Below are 19,960 nucleotides of genomic sequence, written 5' to 3'. Positions count from 1 at the left end.
AGGTGTGGATTGAAGCTCGCCTTGCGATCTTCTGTGGAGGTGAAGTTTGGCAGATGTTCCTCATGCCGCTCTCTCTAGATGTGAGGGTGTGGATAAAAGTTAACCTTGTCATCTTCTGTGGAGGTGAGAAGGCTGGCAGATGTTCCCCATTCCACTCTCTGAAAATGTGAGGGTGTGGATAGAAACTCACCTTGTCATCTTCTGTGAAGGTGAGAAGATTGGCAGATGTTCCCCATGCCACTCTCTCTCGATGTGAGGGTGTGAATCAAAGCTCACCTTGCCATCTTATGTGGAGGTGAAAAGGTTGGCAGATGTTCCCCATTCCACTCTCTGACGATGTGAGGGTGTGGATAGAATCTCACATTGTCATCTTCTGTGGGGGTGAGAATGTTGGCAGATGCTCCCCATTCCACTCTCTGTAGATGTGAGGGTTTGGATAGAAGCTGACCTTGCCATCTCCTGTCGAGATGAGAAGGTTGGCAGATGCTCCCCATGCCACTCTCTGAAGATGTGAGGGTGTCGACCAAAGCTCACCTTGCCATCTTCTGTGGAGGTGAGAAGGTTGGCAGATGTTCCCCATTCCACTCTCTGTAGATGTGGGGGTGTGGATAGAAGTTCACCTTGCCATCTTCTGTGGAGGTGAAGTTTGGGATATGTTGCCCATGCCACTCTCTGTAGATGTGAGGGTGTGGATAGAAGCACACATTGCCATCTACTGTGGAGATGAGACAGTTGGCAGATGCTCCCCACTCCACTCTCTGTAGATGTGAGAATGTGGATAGAAGCTCACCTTTCCAGCTACTAGGGAGGTAAGAAGGTAGACAGATGTTCCCCATTCTACTTTCTGTAGTTGTGAGGGTGTGGATAGAATCTCACCTTGCCATCTTCTGTCGAGGTGATAAGTTTGGTAGATGTTCCCCATGCCACTCTCTGTAGATATGAAGGTGTGGATAGAATCTCACCTTGTCATCTTCTGTGGAGGTGAGAAGGTTGGCAGATGTTCCCCTGTTAAACAGAAATCATATAGTGCCTTGTCTTGATCTATATTGGCCTAATCCTAGTCGCTCTATGAAGAAAACCGCGTTGCAAAGTTCCGATTTTGGATCGACTTTGCTGCCATTTTAGAATCATCCACCATTTTGATTTCTGTTCATGCATTCTCTGTTCTAAAACGGTGGACTGTGTTTTTAACTTGCAACCAAGCTCCTGACCTTTGAGTTCTGTTAATGGTTAGACTGTCCAAGGGCCGACTGTTTAGACTAGGTAATGAGGCCTTGCACTATATGTGAACTGTTGTCCTAGCATTGTCTGCGCTATCAAGCCTCATCCGCAAATACACATCTGTAACAATGAAATGAAAACGCTAAGCGTGGACACAGGCTGAACTACATTGTCAAGGGATATAAACTAAGGCTTACTGTGGGATCCGAGAATATACATTGCCATTGTAATTTGATAGAAATGCAAACTCCTGTAATCCTCTGCATATTGATGTATAAGCTGAATGTGAACTAGAGACGAACTCTAGACCACGTATTATTAACATGTAGAGGGGCTGGACAATATTACTCAGAAATGTATAAAATCACGAAAGTTTAGATGTCCAGCACTCTCTCTCTTCTCTTTGATGGGCTGGTACTCATGGTAGGGTGTTGAGAGCCAGATAGTTATCTGTATCTATGTTTCTTTGTAACTGTGCAGATTTAAAGATCTGTGAATCTTTATAGCCTGTGTTTGGTGTATTTCCTTTTGTGGTACTCAGCCTCGATATTTCCTTGTTTTTACAGATGGCGCCCGAATAGGGACCCTCAAGATCGAAGCAATCTCGTTGAAGAGTTGATGCGGTTATCGGACTGGGATCGGAAGGTGAGAAAGGGGGCCCCTTCTTGGATGAGACGCGACACCTCAACAGTACTGCACAATCCAATCCCTGACGGTGAGCACGCGATACGAGACGGCATCAGACGAGTGTCCATATATCGACGCGGGCAGTTTTGCCGAAATCACCAACCACGAGGGTCCTTTGTTGTCCTTAGTAATCCGATCGGACCTCCCTTTGTCCTTTGATCAGGTGAGTCGTGCCCCGATTCCTATGTATCCCGATATTTGCTTTGCTGCATTGTTTTCGCGAGTCCAATTACTGCCAGGTAACACCAGAAATTTGATATGCCTGAGAAATTGTCTGCCTGTTTCAGGGCATTATTCCGCGAAGACAGACAATTTTGGGAACTTGGCCGTCCGGCACCACAGGAGGCGTCGCCGGCATGTTCTATGTACTGTAAGTATGGCATTGGTAGTATAGTGTTCAACGATATTTGGCACAGACAAACTAGACATGCTTCCGAACTTCAGTGGCCAATCAATGGTAGTTTTGAGATTTCTCGTATAGAATATTTAGAATATATATTGTTAAATAAAAAAAGCTAGACCTGCAGCATTCAATGTATTACAAAATTGGAAAAATGAAGCTATGCAGCAGCTTAAAGGTAGAGAGAAACATGCGCGCCGACATATGTCGAACGCAGAGAAAGCGTTATTGTATGATCAACAAAAGCAATCAGAGTCAGTTAGAAGCATGGACAGGGTTTTCAACTTGGAATCCCGAAAATATATCCGTCTAAAGATTTTCATGTATCAGATGAATTAATTGACAAGCTTTTAAATGAACGAAGGCCTGGTGCCACTATGCCACCTCCTTATGTTCCTATTCCTGTTGCTTTACCTCTTCCTGGTGTTGTTCCTCCTCCCGTAGTAATTCCTGCACCTCTTATTACTCCTCCACCACTAGCTATTGCTCCACTTCCTATTGTCGCTCCTCCACCTGTACTTCCACCTTTGCCTGCTGTCATGGGTCCAGTAGATTTGTCTTCGACACAGTGATAGCACCTTCATTATCTATTGTACAGGATTTGCCTACTACTTCTCTTCCAATTGGTTCTGCTCTGCTTGTAGTTGATAAGGGAGCGGAATCGAAGATTGTAACTCGCAATACAGTTTCTAAAGAAAGAAAGCGAGATCTGAAAGCATGGGCTAGACAGTGCATGGAGAAAGGTGAACAATCTGATGTCTTTGCTACACTCTCTAATCTGGAAAGTTTTCCTGAGAAAACTGGTTTTATTGAAGGGATGGGAATCCATTTATCCGTAATGTGGAATAGACTGATTGATGTAGATATCCCACAAGGGTTGAAGGATCTGAATGTTTTAGCATATTCAAGAGATACTGCGGAGAAAGTATATGAGAACCTTGAGAGGGTATTTTTGTACAGAAACGGTCCCTTCCCCTTAGTAAGTCGATGAGTGAAGCAACACGAATTTGCACGAGAGATGTGCACTTAGATGGATTTCAGAGATGTCGATATCTCCCGTAGAAGTATATGACACGTATAGTCAGTATACGCCAGAAATGCAGAGGAAAGTGATCCAGGTTATGGTAGAATACCTGCAGGATGAATGTATGCAGAGAAAGATTTGCTGTCCCACAGAAGTATTGAATCTCTACAAGAGAGCTTTTTCATCTGACACTCCTTCAGCTGCTTTAGCGCTCGATTTAGCTCTGTTGCTCAGTAAGCGTTCGGAGTTGACTATTTCTCAGTTGCTTATGAGAGAGGTTCCTCCGACATTTGTCCCTAAAGTTGAGGTTCCGGCTAATACCGCAACAGGCGTTGCCGCCTATGACATTGATGCACATTATGTATCACAGTTTGTTCACGTCCAGTTCTCAATGCAGGAGGTGAATACTATTAGACAATCTATCCCAGATATTAGGAAGAATCCGACAGGGGTTTATAAAGAGATAGAATCTGTCTTGCAGTCATCAGTATGTACTCTGGGTGATATAGATTTGTTATTTCCTGTGCTCCTACCTGACAATCTGTGGAAACAGATTAGGACAGTGGAGGATGTACCAGGGTTATGGGACACATGGGATAATTTGGCTAGGCAAGATAGAGAAAGGAATGCTGGTGAGAGACCACCACATGTGATACTGACTTTGCCTGATAGGATAGTGACAACATTGAAAGCCTTAATTCCTGAGAGAAGGATTGTCCAAGGAAAATCTGAAGGTGCTACTGAATTCTTTAATTGGTTTGAACACGTATTTTCAGATTGTAGTGGACAAGATTTAAGCACAGAGTCTGGAAAACGATTATTTGTAGACAAATTTGTGTGTGGATTGTTACCTGACATCCTAGTAGCAAATTACGACTTCTGAGAGCGCTTGGCAAGCTAAGTCTCAGTCTGAAGTGTTGCATATGGCTCAGTATTATGAAAACCGAGTCAATAATGAGAAGGAAAGGATTGAAAAGAAAAAGGGAGACTTGAAAACTAAGGTGTTGTTGCAACAGATTGTTAGAGGTCCTAGAGGGGGTAGTACACAGTTTAGGGGACAGTATGTTCCACAAGGCAATATGCCGTTGGGTTCTGTACATGCAAACCAATGTGCTTATTGCAGACAAGAGGGTCATTGGCGAGCACAATGCCCAATCCTCCAGCAGAGGTCGAATAACACATTTGGTACCATAGGTAGACGATCCAGAGGCCGCCCTGGGGCAGGTGGTCCTGGTAGAAGCCACTTTTCTCAGAATTCTCAGTCTTTTTCGCAAGACAATCAGTCACTGAGTGTAGATAATAGAAATATTTTTGATCATTCTTCTACTGTTTATCTCTCTGAAGACCTTCCCTTTGACAATATATTGTTTCGTTAGGATTTCCCGAAGCAGGGTTTGGAACCTACACCTCTTCCCGTTAATCAGAAAGGTCCCTAAATTGAAATGGTAGTGGGAAATAGGAAACATCTATTCTTGATAGATACAGGAGCACAGAAGTATTTCATCGACCATTCACAGGTTCCAGACATTCCACTGTCAGGGCAAACTAAGGTTTCTGTAGGGTTTTCCGGTACACCAGTGGTTAGTCTGGTTTCTTCGCCGGTACCGATTTCACTGGGTTTATTCACGGATCACTGTCCATTTCTTTTGACATCAAACTGTGGTGAGAATTTGCTGGGGTTGAATCTGTTGAAGGAATTAAATGCGGTTATTCATTGTTCTTCGGATGAGGGCGTTTGACGATTTCAACACAGCAATTTTCTGCCTCACAGTTTCTGACTAGACCTTTGCCGCCGGAATGTAGTGACGTTTCAGAATGTTTATGGGCGATTGATGACAATGATGTTGGTGTTTTACAGAATGAGCCTGTTAAAATCATCTTGAAACCTGGAGTAAAGTTGCTACGTATTCCTCAGTATAAGATTTAGATTGATGGTGAGCAAACTTTGAAGTGTATAGTTTCCGATTTTGTACACCTTGGGGTAATTGAAGATATTGCAGGTAGTTTGTGCAATAGTCTGATTTATCCGGTGTATGAGAAAGGGGATAATGCAATTCCTTTTCGTTTCATTATTGATTTATGCGCTATCAACAAGATTGTTGCTCCACAATTTCCTATTGTGCCTGATGTAACGATGATATTAACGATGATTCCAGCTTCTGCTACTCATTTTAGTGTCGTAGGTCTTAAGAATGCCTTCTTTAGCATTCGTATACACAAGGATAGCAGATACCTTTTTGCGTTCACCCTAGGGGGATGCTCGTTTATATTCACCCGTGCACCACAGGGGTACACGGAAAGTCTGAGCATCTACAGTAGGGCTTTGAAAGAGCAGCTTGATACACTTGAGTTACCTGCTACTTGTACATTGCTTCAATATGTTGACGACCTTCATTTAGCTGCAGATTCAGAAAGTGCTTGCAAGGAGGGCACTGTGTTATTGCTTATTCTCCTAGCAAAGCACGGACATAAAGCTTCACTGAAATAATTTCAATATTGTCGACAGGAGGTCGCCTATTTCTCCTGTCAAAGGAGGGAAGAAGATTGACACCTGAATGGATTAAAATCATTTCTAGCATGTCTGTCCCAAATACACAGAAGGAAGTCAGAGCCTTGATAGGAATGGCTTCTTATTGTAGGCAGTGGATCCCAAACTTCTCACTAGTGATCAAACCAATGTTGGCTTTGACAAAGAAGGGCCTTTCTTTGCCATTGCCATGGAACTTGGAACACCAGAAAGCTTTTGATTTGCTGAAGACTGCACTGTGTTCAGCACCTGTTTTGGGCACATCAAATTATGAAAAGGCCTTTGAGTTGTATGTGCATGAACGTGATGGATGTGCTTTGGCTATGTTAACGCAGGAACATGGGGGGGAAGAATAGGACTTGTGGTTACTTTTCCTCCACCCTTGATGCTGTTACATGCACTTTGCCGAGATGCCTGAGAGCTGTCGCTGCTGCGTCTGTAAAACAGAGCGAGGGTATGGTCCTAGGCCATGCTTTAACCTTGTTGGTACCTCACTCTGTAGACGTTCTATTAAATAGAAAGAAAACACAACATCTCACTCCTGCACGATTAACTAGATACAAATTGATCTTCTTTGCACCGCATATCAAAATAGAGATGTTGTGTATTGAATCCGGCTGAATTATTACCTCTTCCGCAAGATATTGCTTGCTGTGACGAAATATCACATGACTGCCTTTATACCACAGAACAAGAAACTAAAGGCAGGATTGATTTGAAAGATACACCTTTGAAGGATCCACAAGGGGAGCTGTTTTATGATGGCTTCTTTTTCAAACTTCCGGATGGTACATCCACTGCTGCTTATGCCATCACTACACTTAGCACGATTGTGGAAACCAAAAGAATTTCGCATAACTCTGCGCAGGCTGTAAAGATTATTGCATTGACTCGAGCTTGTGAACTTTCCAAAGGGCTTAGAGTAAACATATATACTGATAGTATGCTTTTGGGGTGGTTCACAACATCGGTAGACTTTGGGTAGAACAAGGTTTCTTGACCTCACATGGAACGAAGATCCAATATGGCACTTTGATAGTTCAGCTATTCTCAGTGCTTGCACTTCCCACTCAGTTAGCAATCATGAACTGCACGGCACATCAGAAAATCTTCAACGATGTAGGAAAAGGGAGCGCTTTCGCTGACCAGATAGCCAAACAGAATGCTACTGATCTCTATTCAGATATGTATACTACAAGGGAAGCCACAAATGTCTGTACTATAGACGAAGGAATTGAGTCTATAAAGAATATCCAAGCCAATGCCACACTAGAGGAAACTAAGCAATGGGCTGAGGGCTTGGCGAGGTTTGGATGATGATGGGTGTTGGGTAATAACTTGGAGGGAAAATGGATGCTGCCAGACGCGTACATCACTATGATATTTTCAATGGCTCATGGTCCCACCCACATATGCGCTAGGAAAATTTGCAAAATGTTAGAAACTGTCTGGGTAAATGTTAACCTCCCAATAACTGCTGAGCTTTTTCTCCAGAGTTGTATTTTCTGTCTACAGCACAATGATGGGGAAGGGTACATCGACACCAAGGGGTAGTTTTGGTCCATCTTCTGACCCTTTTGAGGTGAGTCACTTTGATTTTATTGAAATGGAGCGTTGTAAAATCTGAAATATGTCCTGGTTGTTATTTGCCCTTTTAGTAAAAAGATGCCACAGCAATGACGACGGCGAAAACCATGCTCAAGGAATATTTTCCTAGGTTTGGTTTGCCGAGGGTCATCTGGTTGGATAATGGTCCACATTTCATTGCTGCTGTGATCCTACAAATATGTGTGGGATTACAGATCGATAAACGGTTCCATTCGGCCAGATATGCTCAGAGTGCTGGATTGGTAGAGATGCACAATGTAATTTTAAGAACAAACTTGCTAAGACATGTGCCGGCACCAATTTGAAATGGCTGGACGCCTTACCGATAGTGTTACTCTCCATGCGCACAACCTCACAGACTAGGATTGGGCTCTCCCCGTACGAGGTAGTGATGGAGATGCCAGCTAACATTGGAATCCCAGGGCTTTCAGGGATATAGAGCATGTACTTATTTCTGAATACTGTGAACGGTTAACTCAAAATTTGTATTTTATTCATCAACAGGTGCGGGAAGCCCTCCCAGCCAAATATGAGGGGCCAGGTCACAGCATCCGACCTGGTGACTGGGTTCTGACCAAAGCGTTTGAGAGAGTATCCTGTCTTGCACCGCAGTGGAGAGGGCCCCATCAGGTCCTATTGGCCACACACACTGCTGTACGAGTAGCGTGGAAGCGTCACCGAATCCACGCTTCGGGTGTCAAGAGGATACCTTTCCCTTTGCCACACAATGAAGAAGATAAGGAGAAACTTACTTGCTTTGTTCCCAGTGATCTTCCAGCATTGAACAGCATTGAGAGTGCTTCGGAGACACTCCCTGAGCCCACGGGGCCTGGGGAAACTGCTGCTTCGTCTCCACACTCTCCTGCAGATTCTTTTGCACCTCTGTCTGGTTCTGCTGCAAATTCATCACTTCCATCAGGAAGCAAGGACACACTGTTCCCAGATCACACTGTACCAAGAGTCACAAGGTACAATCTGCGTCCACGGAGCTAGACTTACTGCACAGTTCGGTGGGCCACAAGGAAAATAATCACAGAGCTGCACTGAAGGAAAATTGGTGGCTGGGGATTGGGAAAGAAAACACGTGATCAGGAGATCACCAGCAAACGCATTACGGAGATTTTTGCAAAAACTTATCGGTGAAGAGCTTCCAAGAACAATGACTGTTATCGACCCTACTTGGGCGGCACAAACAGTCGCGTGTGCGGTCAACAATGACAATGGACGATCAAATACATGGGCCCTCATTACGACCCTGGCGGATTTTTTCCGCCATCGACGGACTTTTCCGCCATGGCGTAATGTCCGTTTACGCCATGGCGGATGGCGGACTTACCGCCCCATTCCGAGGTTGGCGGGGCGGTAAGTCCCCATTGACCCATTTACCCTTCCCCATTCCCATTTCGGCCCCATAGGGCTCAATGGGAGTGGGGAAGGCGTTAATTACGCCACCGTACATTACGGTGGCGTAATTAACACCAAGGTCCCATAGCGCCATGGATTTTTACGCCCGCAAAAAGCGGGCGTAGAAGTGACCATGGCGCTTTGGGAACTCGTAGTTGGCGGTAAGGGGTCGGCGCAGCTAACGCTGGCGTAAACCCCTTACCGCCAGGGTCCTAATGAGGGCCATGGTCTTTTAAAACGTGTTGTTTTCTTGTAATTGTGTTAACCAGTTTCACAGTATTAGCTGCCTTAGGATTTTGGTATATGGAAGAAGTACGCCCACTTGAAACATTCTTGCCTACTGAGAATGTTCCTACTATGTCTACACCTTTCGTGCACCTGCACACTCTATCTCCTAGAGACTCTCAATATAGATAGAGCTATCATAATAATACACTGCTGCTTATAATGAACGCAACTTATGCCATTTTGAACAGGACTAACTGCTGGATTTGCTCTCATTTACCGCAACATGGGGATAAAGGGTTGGGCTAGTATATTCATCCTTTGCCTTTGACTACTGCATGTTATGCTTCTCTATGGGCACTATTCTTTTGCCGGTGGAATGATAGTATCTCAGGGAACTTTGATGGGATGTATTTGAATGAATTCAAAGGGCGAGTCCTAACGCCTATGGGAATGCCCGCTCTTCGCAAATAGGAACAAGCTAAATGTTGCTTCTATTAGGCCTTCTGATAGACTGTCCCAACCTTTTCAATCTTTGATCTCTTTTAAGATGGCTCCTATAGGCAATAGGGATGCCACGCCACCTTCTTACACTGTTAACCATAGCCCCAACTCAGTTTCTTTCTGCATACAAAGGAATGGTACTCAGTCAATGGGCGATTTCAAGGGTTGCACCAGTGTTGTAAACTTGACCATTGAGGACAGACCTTTGTATGTAGGCAAACCTGTCTACTTCGTTTGAGGTAATTAAGCTTTTCCATGGCTACCTAGGGATTGGCAGGGAACTAGTTATTTGGGAATTCTGCTACCAGGGGCATTTGTAGCCAGTCCACTGAAATCTCTAGGGGTCGTCCTAGGCGGGACGAGAATGTTGATACTTCGTCACAAGTTCTGGGTGATGTAGCGAAATCCTTTGTACCTTTTTTGGGGGCAGATTATGAATTCCGAGGATATCAGGAGACTACTGAGAGTACTGGAGAAAACCATCAACCGGACCACTGACATACTCTATAACATGACTCTAGAGAAGAAAGCAATCAGATTAGTGGCGCTATAAAACCAGATGGTATTAGACGTCATCTTGGCTGAGCGTGGTGGAGTATGCAAATTAGTGGGGTCCGCATGCTGCATTTTCGCACCAGATTCCTCCTCAACAATCTTTAAGGCAATAAAAAATCTGCATGTCCTGAGTTCAGAAGTACATGTTTCCGAGGGAAACTGGGATCTTAGTGCTTGGTTCTGGGACTTCTTACAATCTTGGGGATGGAAGATTTTCTCGGTCTTATTGATAATTCTTGGTATTCTGTTGTTAGGCTGTAGCTGTATTCAATGTCTTCCTGCCATATGTTCAATGTAAGGGGTTGTTGTGCACAGACTATGGGAACGTTAGGATCAAAAGTACACGCACCGAAAAGAGTGACCAACAAATTTGTGATTAAGGAAATTTCCGCCACAGATCTTATGACGATTGATATATCTGACAAATGTGATTCAGGATGTATGGACATTGAGAAGTGGAGTTACTCGTAAATCGACTAGTTTTTAGTTTAGCACTTGGCTTAGGCCAAAAGGAGGGTGTGTTAAATGGAAATCATACAGTGCCTCCACTTGATCTATATTGGCCTAAGCCTAGTTGCTCTATGAAGAAAACCACGTTGCAAAGTTCCGATTTTGGATCGACTTTGCTGCCATTTTAGAATAGTCCACCATTTTGATTTCTGTTCGTATATTCTCTGTTCTAAACTGGTGGACTGTGTTTTCAACTTGCAACCAAGCTCCCGACCTTTGAGTTCTGTTAATGGTTAGACTGTCCAAGGGCCGACTGTTTAGACTAGGTAATAAGGCCTTGCACTATATGTGAACTGTTGTCCTAGCATTGTCTGCGCTAACAAGCCTCATCCGCAAATACACATCTGTAACAATGAAGTGCAAACGCTAAGCGTGGACACAGGCTGAACTACATTGTGAAGGGATATAGACTAAGGCTTACTGTGGGATCCAAGAATATACATCGCCATTGTAACTTGATGGAAATGCAAACTTATGTAATCCTTCTGCATATTATTGTATAAGCTGAATGTGAACTAGGCACAAACACTAGACCACGTATTATGTAGAGAGGCTGGACAATATTACTCAGAAATGTATAAAAGCACAAATGTTTAGATGTCCAGCACTCTCTCTCCTCTCTTTGATGGGCTGGTACTCATGGTAGGGTGTTGAGAGCCAGATAGTTATCTGTATCTATGTTTCTTTGTAACTGTGCAGATTTAAAGATCTGTGAATCTTTATAGACTGTGTTTGATGTATTTCCTTTTGTGGTACTAAGCCTCGTATTTCCTTGTTTTTACACCCCATGCCACTCTCTGAAGATGTGAGGGTGTTGATAGAAGCGCACCTTGCCATATTCTGAGGAGGTGAGAAGGTTGGCAGAGGTTCCCCATTCCACTCTCTGTAGATGTGAGGGTGTGGATAGAATCTCACCTTGTCATTTTCTGTGGAGGTGAGAACGTTGGTGGATGTTCCCCATGCCATGCTCTAAAGATGTAAGGGTGTTGATAGACGCTCACTTGCCATCTTCTGTTGAGTTGAGAAGGTTGGCAAAGGTTCCCCTTTCCACTCTCTGTAGATGTGAGGGTGTGGATAAAAGCTCACATTGTCATCTTCTGTGGGGGTGAGAAGGTTTCCCGATGTTCCCCATTCCACTCTCTGTAGATGTAAGGGTGTGGATCGAAGCTCACCTTGCGATCTTCAGTGGAGTTGAAGTTTGGCAGATATTCCACATGCCACTCTCTATAGATGTGAGTGTGTGGATAGAAGCTCACCTTGTCATTGTCTGTGTAGGTGAGAAGGTTGCAAGATGTTCCCCATTCTACTGTCTGTAGATGTGAGGGTGGGGATAGAAGCTCACCTTGTCATCTTCTGTGGGGGTGAGAAGGTTGCCCGATGTTCCCCATTCCACTCTCTGTAGATGTGAGGGTGTGGATAGACGCTCCCTTTATACCCTCTGTGAATGCAAATAAGTAGACATAGAACCCCTTTACCCCATTTTGTGTAGATAATGACCTGTGAACGGGAGGTCCCCTTATAACCTTCAGGCGAGCCTCTTACCAACCTACACTTCCCACTATATTTTTGGACAGGAGCTCGCATTGCTGTACTTCCCCTACCACCCTCTGTGGAGGTGGGGTTCTGGGAACAGGATCGCTGCTGGCCGCCCTGTGTCAAGATGAGGATCTGAAAAGGTGCTTCCCTGACTACACTCTGAAGAGTTGAAAGTGTAAAGAGTCCCCCTTGCCACCTTCGACTGCCCACCCATGTAAAAGTGAGGATGTGAATAAAAGGCCAACGTGTCCCTCTCTGTGGAGGTGAAGATGTGAGCAGACACGTCCCTTGCAACACTGTGCAGCGAGTAAGTCGACAGAAGCTCCCTTGCCAACATCCTCTTGTCACCCTAAAGTTGAGGATGCGAACAGGAGCTCCCCTTGCCAACTCATCCCTTGCCACCCTCTGTGGAGTTGAGGATCTGTGACCAAGAGTTCATCTTGAAACTCTGTGGAGGCACGGATCTGAACAGCAGCCCCTTTTGCCACCCTCTGTAAGGGTGAGGATGTAAATGGGAGCTCGCATTCTCAACCTTGACTTGCCATCCTCTATGGAAGAGAGGGTGTAAAAAGAAGATCCCTACTCCTGACCCCCCTGGAGTTGAGGATGTCAAACGAAGCTCTGATTGCCACCCTCCGCGGAGTTGAAGATGTGAACATATGCACAACTTGCCGACGCCGGTGGGGGTGAGGCTGTTGAAAGCAGCTCCCCTTGACATCTTCCACTTGCCACACTCTGTCCAGGTGAGAAAGCCAATGGGAGTTCCCTTGCCAGCCTCTGTGGCAGTGGGGAGGTGGACAAGGGCTTGCCTTGCCAACCTCCACTTGTTAACCTCTTCGGGGGTGAGCATGTGAACAGAATCGCCCCTTTCCACTCTCTGAGAGGGTGAATGGGTGAATAGATGCCCCCCACCGTTGTACCCCTCTGTGGATGTGAGGATGAGCAGTCACCCACCTTGCCGTCCTCTGTGGAGGTGAGGATGAGCAGTCACCCACCTTGCCGTCCTCTGTGGAGGTGAGGATGAGCAGTCACCCACCTTGCCGTTCATAGGAGGTCCCGTGACCATCCTCCACTTGCCACCCTTGGAGGAGTTGCAAATGTGAACTGGAGCTCCTCTTAGTACCCTCTGTGAGGTAAGGATGAGAAAAAACGCTTACCTGCCACCCTCCGTGAGGTGAAGATGCAAACAGAATCTCCCCTCGCCGCACTCCCCTTATCACACACTTTCTGGGGCAGTACCTGAACAGGATCTCCCCTTGCCACACTCCCCGTATCACACACTTTCAGGGGCAGTACCTACACAGGACATCCCTTTGCCACACTCCTGATATCACACACTTTCAGGGGCAGTACCTGCACCGGATCTCCCCTTGCCATACTCCCCTTATCACCCACTTTGAGAGGGAGTACCTGCACAGGATCTCGCCACACTCCCCATATCACACACTTTCAGGGGCAGTACCTGCACAGGATATCCCTTTGCCACACTCCTGATATCACACACTTTGAGGAGGAGTATCTGCACAGGATATCCCTTTGCCACACTCTCGATATCACTTACTTTCAGGGGCAGTACCTGAACAGGATATCCCTTTGCCACACTCCTGACATCACACACTTTGAAGGGGAGTATCTGAACAGAATCTTCCTATGCCACCTTCTGTGAAGATGCAGAGGTGGCCAGAAGCCTCACATGCCACACTAAACTAGATACTCTCTGTGGTGAGTGCGTGAAGATGTAAACGGAAGCTCACCTAGCCCGCACCTGTGGCAGTAAGGATGTTGGCAAAGGCTCCCCTTTTCTCTCTCTCCCTGTGATGCTGAGAATGTGAACTGAAGGGCACAAGTTAACCTCCCCATGGCAATGTCTCTGCAGTTCAGAATGTGAATAGCAACTACTCTTGCCAACCTCCCCTTGCCTCCGTCTGTGGAGATGGGCACTACAACAGGATCTCCCCTTGGCACACTCCCCATATCACACACTTTGAAGGGAAGTACCTGCACCGGATCTCCCCTTGCCTCCATCTGTGGCGATGAGCATGTGAACAGGAGCTCACCTTGCAACACTCCCCAGGATCTCCCCCTGCCACACTCCCCTTGGCTCCGTCTGTGGCGATGAGCATGTGAACAGGAGCTCACCTTGCAACACTCCCCAGGATCTCCCCCTGCCACACTCCCCTTGCCTCCGTCTGTGGCGATGAGCATGTGAACAGGAGCTCACCTTGCAACACTCCCCAGGATCTCCCCCTGCCACACTCTCCTTGCCTCCATCTGTGGAGATGAGCATGCGAACAGGAGCTCTCCTTGCAACACTCCCCAGGATCTCCCCCTGCCACACTCCACTTGCCTCGGTCTGTGGAAATGAGCATGTGAACAGGACCTCACCTTGCCACACTCTCCTTATCACACACTTTGAGCTTTGAGGGGCAGCACCTGCACCGGATCTCCCCCTGCCACACTCCACTTGCCTCGGTCTGTGGAAATGAGCATGCGAACAGGAGCTCCCCCTGTTGTGCAATTGATGAATTGCCACCTGGCAAGGGTGTGAACGAGTGGCTTTTATGATTTTTTTTAATAAACAAAAAATGGTGGGGTAATTCCATCTCAGAAAGGGTGATCTGGTGATCTGATTCTCCTTTCATAAGATCCATGCCAAAAAAGCAGAATGTGCATCTGTGCCCTCCTGCATCAGTATCCTAATTTGCAGGGCCTGTTCTACCAGTGGCGCAGAGCAGGTGCAGAGGTCACTGTTGCCATTTGACAGCTGCAGTGACAGCCAAGTGTCGGCAGCACAGGGGCTGCATTAAAGATATGCCCCTGGTACCAAACCTATGGTAATCATAAGTACAGTATGATGGTGGCAGGCTAAACTCTAAGAATAAAGTAGTGCCTGAGTTAAGGCATAGTGCATAGCACTATTCATGATAATTGCAGCCACATCCAATTTCATATCACACATGTGTCAGCTCCTGTGATCCAGCTGTGGAAGGTGAGTTATTCAGGCCAGAAAGGTTGAGCTTGACCAATGACAGGACATGAACCTGAATGGCCATGCCTCTCCTTTGATCTTTTTGTGAGGGGAGAGAGCACCCAAAGCCAGGGCAGCCGCACAGAAGGCAGCTGCCGTGGGCCTGGGCATCAAAGGAGCACATCTATTCATAGGGAGTAGCCTCACACCAGGTTGTTGCATTTCCAACGGCTTTTGAGACTAATGATGAATTGCACCATCGCATGGAGGGCGTGCACTCGCCTGGGCCTTTTTTGACATTTTACATTAAAATGTCATTTATATCAAATAGACACAGCCTACATACAGTCCACCCATTTAGTTGGAATATGCCAGCCAAGGAGTGCACAATGTCATCCCCAGGAAGGAAGAGTATCAACCTTCCTCCTTCCATGGGAAGCCTGATTAACTGACAAGGGCTCCAAGGAACCACCCTGCTCTCTTGCTAGGCCCTGCTGTTGGTGGCAGCGATTATTATACTAACAGGAGGTACTTCAAACAAGCCTACACACGGCCTGGCAGCAGAGGATAACAAAGGAGACAGGAAACCCAAGCAACCTTTCATTTTTAACTGTGTCAACCTGAGGCTAGCTCCCGCTGCTCAGTTCCGATGGCAGTGAACTGTCATGTCTGGGTCTGTTATTTACAGTAGGCCACTCCTGCTAGGGGGACCCCGTTCATAAGGTCTGAAAATGTAGCTTGCAGGAGCCAGAGAGTCTGGTCTCTGTGCATCTTCAAGGGAGACCTGCCACTTTAACAGAAACCACACAGGGAGGACCATAAACCAGAGAGACTCTTTAACCACAACAGACAACAAGGTGGGTGGGACTTGATAGCACAAGGAAGTGAGTCCACAGCTCTTTCTGTTGAGAGAAGGATTCCAGCATATTAGTTCTGGGGTGCACCTTGTTCCTGTTTTCACCCTATTACCTTTCCTGTTGTAAAGCACTCTAGTTATAATCTCACGCATACAGAAGATTGTTGATAAGGACCCCAGGATTGGTTCACTAAGGTAGGCTCTGCCTACAGCTATCTCTGTGGCCCACATGGATTTAAAAGAGTGCTGGAATCCCTCTTTAAGAAGATCAGCTGAAGACTTCACAAGAAGTGAAGAAGAAGAACACACCCTTGGACCCTGGCTGAAGGTACTGTCTGCCTTACAACTTTCGCCAGTGAAGGAAGGCCAGGACATCCAAAGAGGGAAGCAAGATCCCTTCACTTGACTTCTCCCAGGGAACAGTGGGAGGAAAGAACTCAGAAGTCTGTCCAGCCGCTACAGAACCAGTTCCCAGTCAGCACACAATGTGCCCTGCTAGGCTCTGCAGCAAGCTTCCTGCACAGGGAGTGCCAGAAGGTCTTTAAACCTGAAACAAAGGACAAGACAACTGTCTGCAACACACTCCCAAGCTCTCGGCCATCTGCCTTAAAGGACGATGCAAGTCCTTGAAGATGCTAGGAGAAGTGCAACAAAAGGCATCTCCCACTATCCCCCTTAAAGGACATTTTGAGCCAGTCGAGTTCCTCATTCTGCAACTGACGGCAAAAGAAGTGAGCTACTGCTGTGAAGCCACAATCGCTAAAAGAAACACAAGACATCTCGACCAGTGCTTCAGAACTGCCGATCAGCACAGAAACAATGATTCCTGACCCTGAGTCACCATATAGGCAAGGCTGCAACAGTTCGTCCAGCTTCGCTCATCGAACTGTCTTGCCGCCTGATACCCGCAGGTGACTCCCATCTCTAACTCTGTCACAGAAGCCTGCAAAGCACCCTGAAGCCGACTTAACCCTGTTCAGCACCAAGAACATCGACAGCAAAATGTACATTGTGGTTCTGTCCCACTGGTCCTTCCCAGAAGGCCCTAGAGACATTTTAAGACCCTTTGCTCACTTTGTGCTGAAGCCAAGAAACCGTAAAAAACTGTTGTGGTTATTAATCATACTGCCTATTCCCCTGCAGTATCCAGAGTGCATCCTTTTTCATTTGTAGAACTGTCTGTCCTCTGCATTGCTTTACAGGGTGTGAGAGAACGGATCTCAACGACCGGTGGGGGGAGTATGTACTTCCGCTCCCTATATGGTGGAGGAGAGGCACAGGAGACCCCAGCCAAGATTCTCTATTCGGTAGCAATGGTCGAGCAATCAAGGCCTAGCTTCTCAGGAGGTGATGCAGGCTGGTTCTTAAGTACAGTGTATTCCCCAAGCCCCCACAAAGGAATATCCACACTCTGTATTGGTTAGAACACAGTCTTTATATAATCAATAGTTAAGGTTATGTACATTTATCATAGTAACTCACTTTGTACTCCGGCAAAATCTACACTGGCAAATATTTACAATCCTAAAGTGGTACCACCCTAGATCTCATTACAGTGCATTAACAAAATTGTACAATGTCACACAGACCAATAGAGTGAAACCAGCAATAGAGAGAGGAGAGAAAACAAGATGGTTGAGCAGTAGGCAGAATACTGGCCCCTACCACTAGGCACAGTTCTGTGTGGAGATCCCCCCACCTGGGCAACCTGTAAAACAAGATATAGCACACGCCCAGTCCATATACTGCTCGGCAAGTCTTATTCTTCTCTTATAATGTTTTTACCCCCCCAATGTACCTGGTGGAGTCGAGCTCCTTGAAGAGACGTCGACAAACGTCGAGGAACTCGCTGTTCGGCGACGGGGAATCGACGGCCCTTCTTGAATGCCTTCCCTTTCAAGCGGGAGGCACGGGGCGTCGAACGTCCGTCGACAAACGAGGTAGAACGATGTCGATGAGGCAGCAGCTTCGTCCAAGCGGTGCTCGTCGGCATCGGAACGTCGGCGTCCTGCAAGGCGGAGGTGTGCGGGGCACCTCGATGACAATAGTTCTGGACCGCAAAGATTGTAGAGACGGAGGCCCAGCAAGGGCGTCGAGTCGTCCGAGTCTTTGAGGTCGTCGGGTGGCGGGAAACCCACCGGCAGGTTTCTCCTCGGCGCGTTGGTCGTCCTCGACTTTCTCCGGCAGGATAAGCGGTCGACGATGCGGTCGAGAGAGTCCTTCGATTGAATGTTCTTAGGCAAAGGAGCGGACGGCTCCAGTCGTCGGTGGCACGGCGTCAAGTGGTTCCCACGGCTGGGCAACACAACTTCGACGGGCCTCCAGCGGTTACACAAACCTGCGAACCCTGGTCGACGGCAATGGACTTCGACAACGTCGATGTCCGGGTGCTTCACCTCGATCTCCTCAGCGGTCCCGTCTCGGGTCGACAGCCTTTCGAGGGTCTGTCTTCCAGGGCGCTTCGGCGAAGATGGAGCGATGCTCGATGGTCCCTCGGAGCACGGGAAGAGTGCGCCTTACCAGGTCCTCTCTCGGGTCAGCCCTCGACGAATTCGTCAGCCTTCGGATTGGTCGAAGCAAATGCCACAGCAAGTCTTCTTCTTCCAGCTGGACGTCGAAGATCAGCAGTTCCAGTTACTCGTAGAGTGGAGACTCAACTCCCTGGCTGCTTTAGGAGCACAATGGTTGCTTCTCAACCAAAGGTCCCTTCTGAACACAATGGTCGCTTCTGAGCCAATGGTTCCTTCTGAACACTTTTACAGTGGTGAGAGGTCCCCAGATATACTATCCTCTCTCTCATCCACGCTGCTGGCACACACTCAGCAGCCAATCATACTGCAGGGCATTCATGCAGTCAGTCAGCCAATCAGGCACACAGTGCATTCAGGCCACACTCCTCCCTTCCAGACACTCACAACAGGGAATGTGGATTGGGACAAGTACCCAGCCATTCAACACTACACACTGCATTCAGGCCAGTTTCGGGCAGGGCTGTCTCAGTCTTTGTCTCTCATGCCAGAAACCAGACAACCACAACAAGGAGTGTATATTGGTCACACACTCCATTCACCCAGGTCCCACCCACATGAGGTACCCACAACATACCGTCACTGGGAAGGCTCCAGCCAGTCTAGCTGGGCCTTCACAACAATACCATACATGGAACTTCCACCCAACAGCCAGTCAGGGGGAAGGGACAGAGTCAGGGATTCCCAGGACTTTGGGAAAACAAGATAACAGGCAATAGAAAGCAAGAGGCCACAGGGGCCATCTTGTTTCCTATCAGGAATCAACAGATCCCAGTGGCAGGGCTGGGGTATCCCAAAATGGAGGACACCCGGAGCACCTGTCAATTTCAGCACGGAGCTGCCACCAGCCCATACCCTGCTCTGCGGTCACCCACAGGTGCCCAAAAACATACACTAGGGGCACAGGGTTGTACCCCTACCCATGGTTGCCATAAGGGTATCCCATGGGTCTGTTCACCAAACCAAAAGAGAGAGCTGCACTGCCAGGAGTCCCACATGGATTCCTGGGCAGAAAACATGACAGAACACACGGTAAAAAGCAGCAAAGGACAAGGATTCAGAGGCCCTGTCCCTCAGATGCATTTCCAGCATCACAGTCGCCCCCCCCAGACTGAGGTGGAGAGTGTCTAATCTCCCACGGGATAGACACCCTCATCCAGACGGTCAACATACCTTCTGGAAAGGCCATCTGCATTATCGTGACTCTTCCCTGGTCTGTGCTCTATGGTGAAGTCTAGCCCTTGCAGGCTAATGGACCACCTGAGCAATTTCGGGTTCTCACCCTTCATCTGCATAAGCCACTTCAGGGGCTTATGATCTGTTTGGACCTTGAAGGTAGACCCCGTAAGGTATGGCCTAAAACGCCTAAGGCTCCAAACTATACTAAAACACTCCTTTTCAACAGTA

The sequence above is a fragment of the Ambystoma mexicanum genome, chromosome 10, assembly GCF_040938575.1.
Source record: "Ambystoma mexicanum isolate Mex_15411 chromosome 10, UKY_AmexF1_1, whole genome shotgun sequence".
Taxonomy (NCBI): domain Eukaryota; kingdom Metazoa; phylum Chordata; class Amphibia; order Caudata; family Ambystomatidae; genus Ambystoma; species Ambystoma mexicanum.
This window is presented reverse-complemented; position numbering follows the sequence as displayed.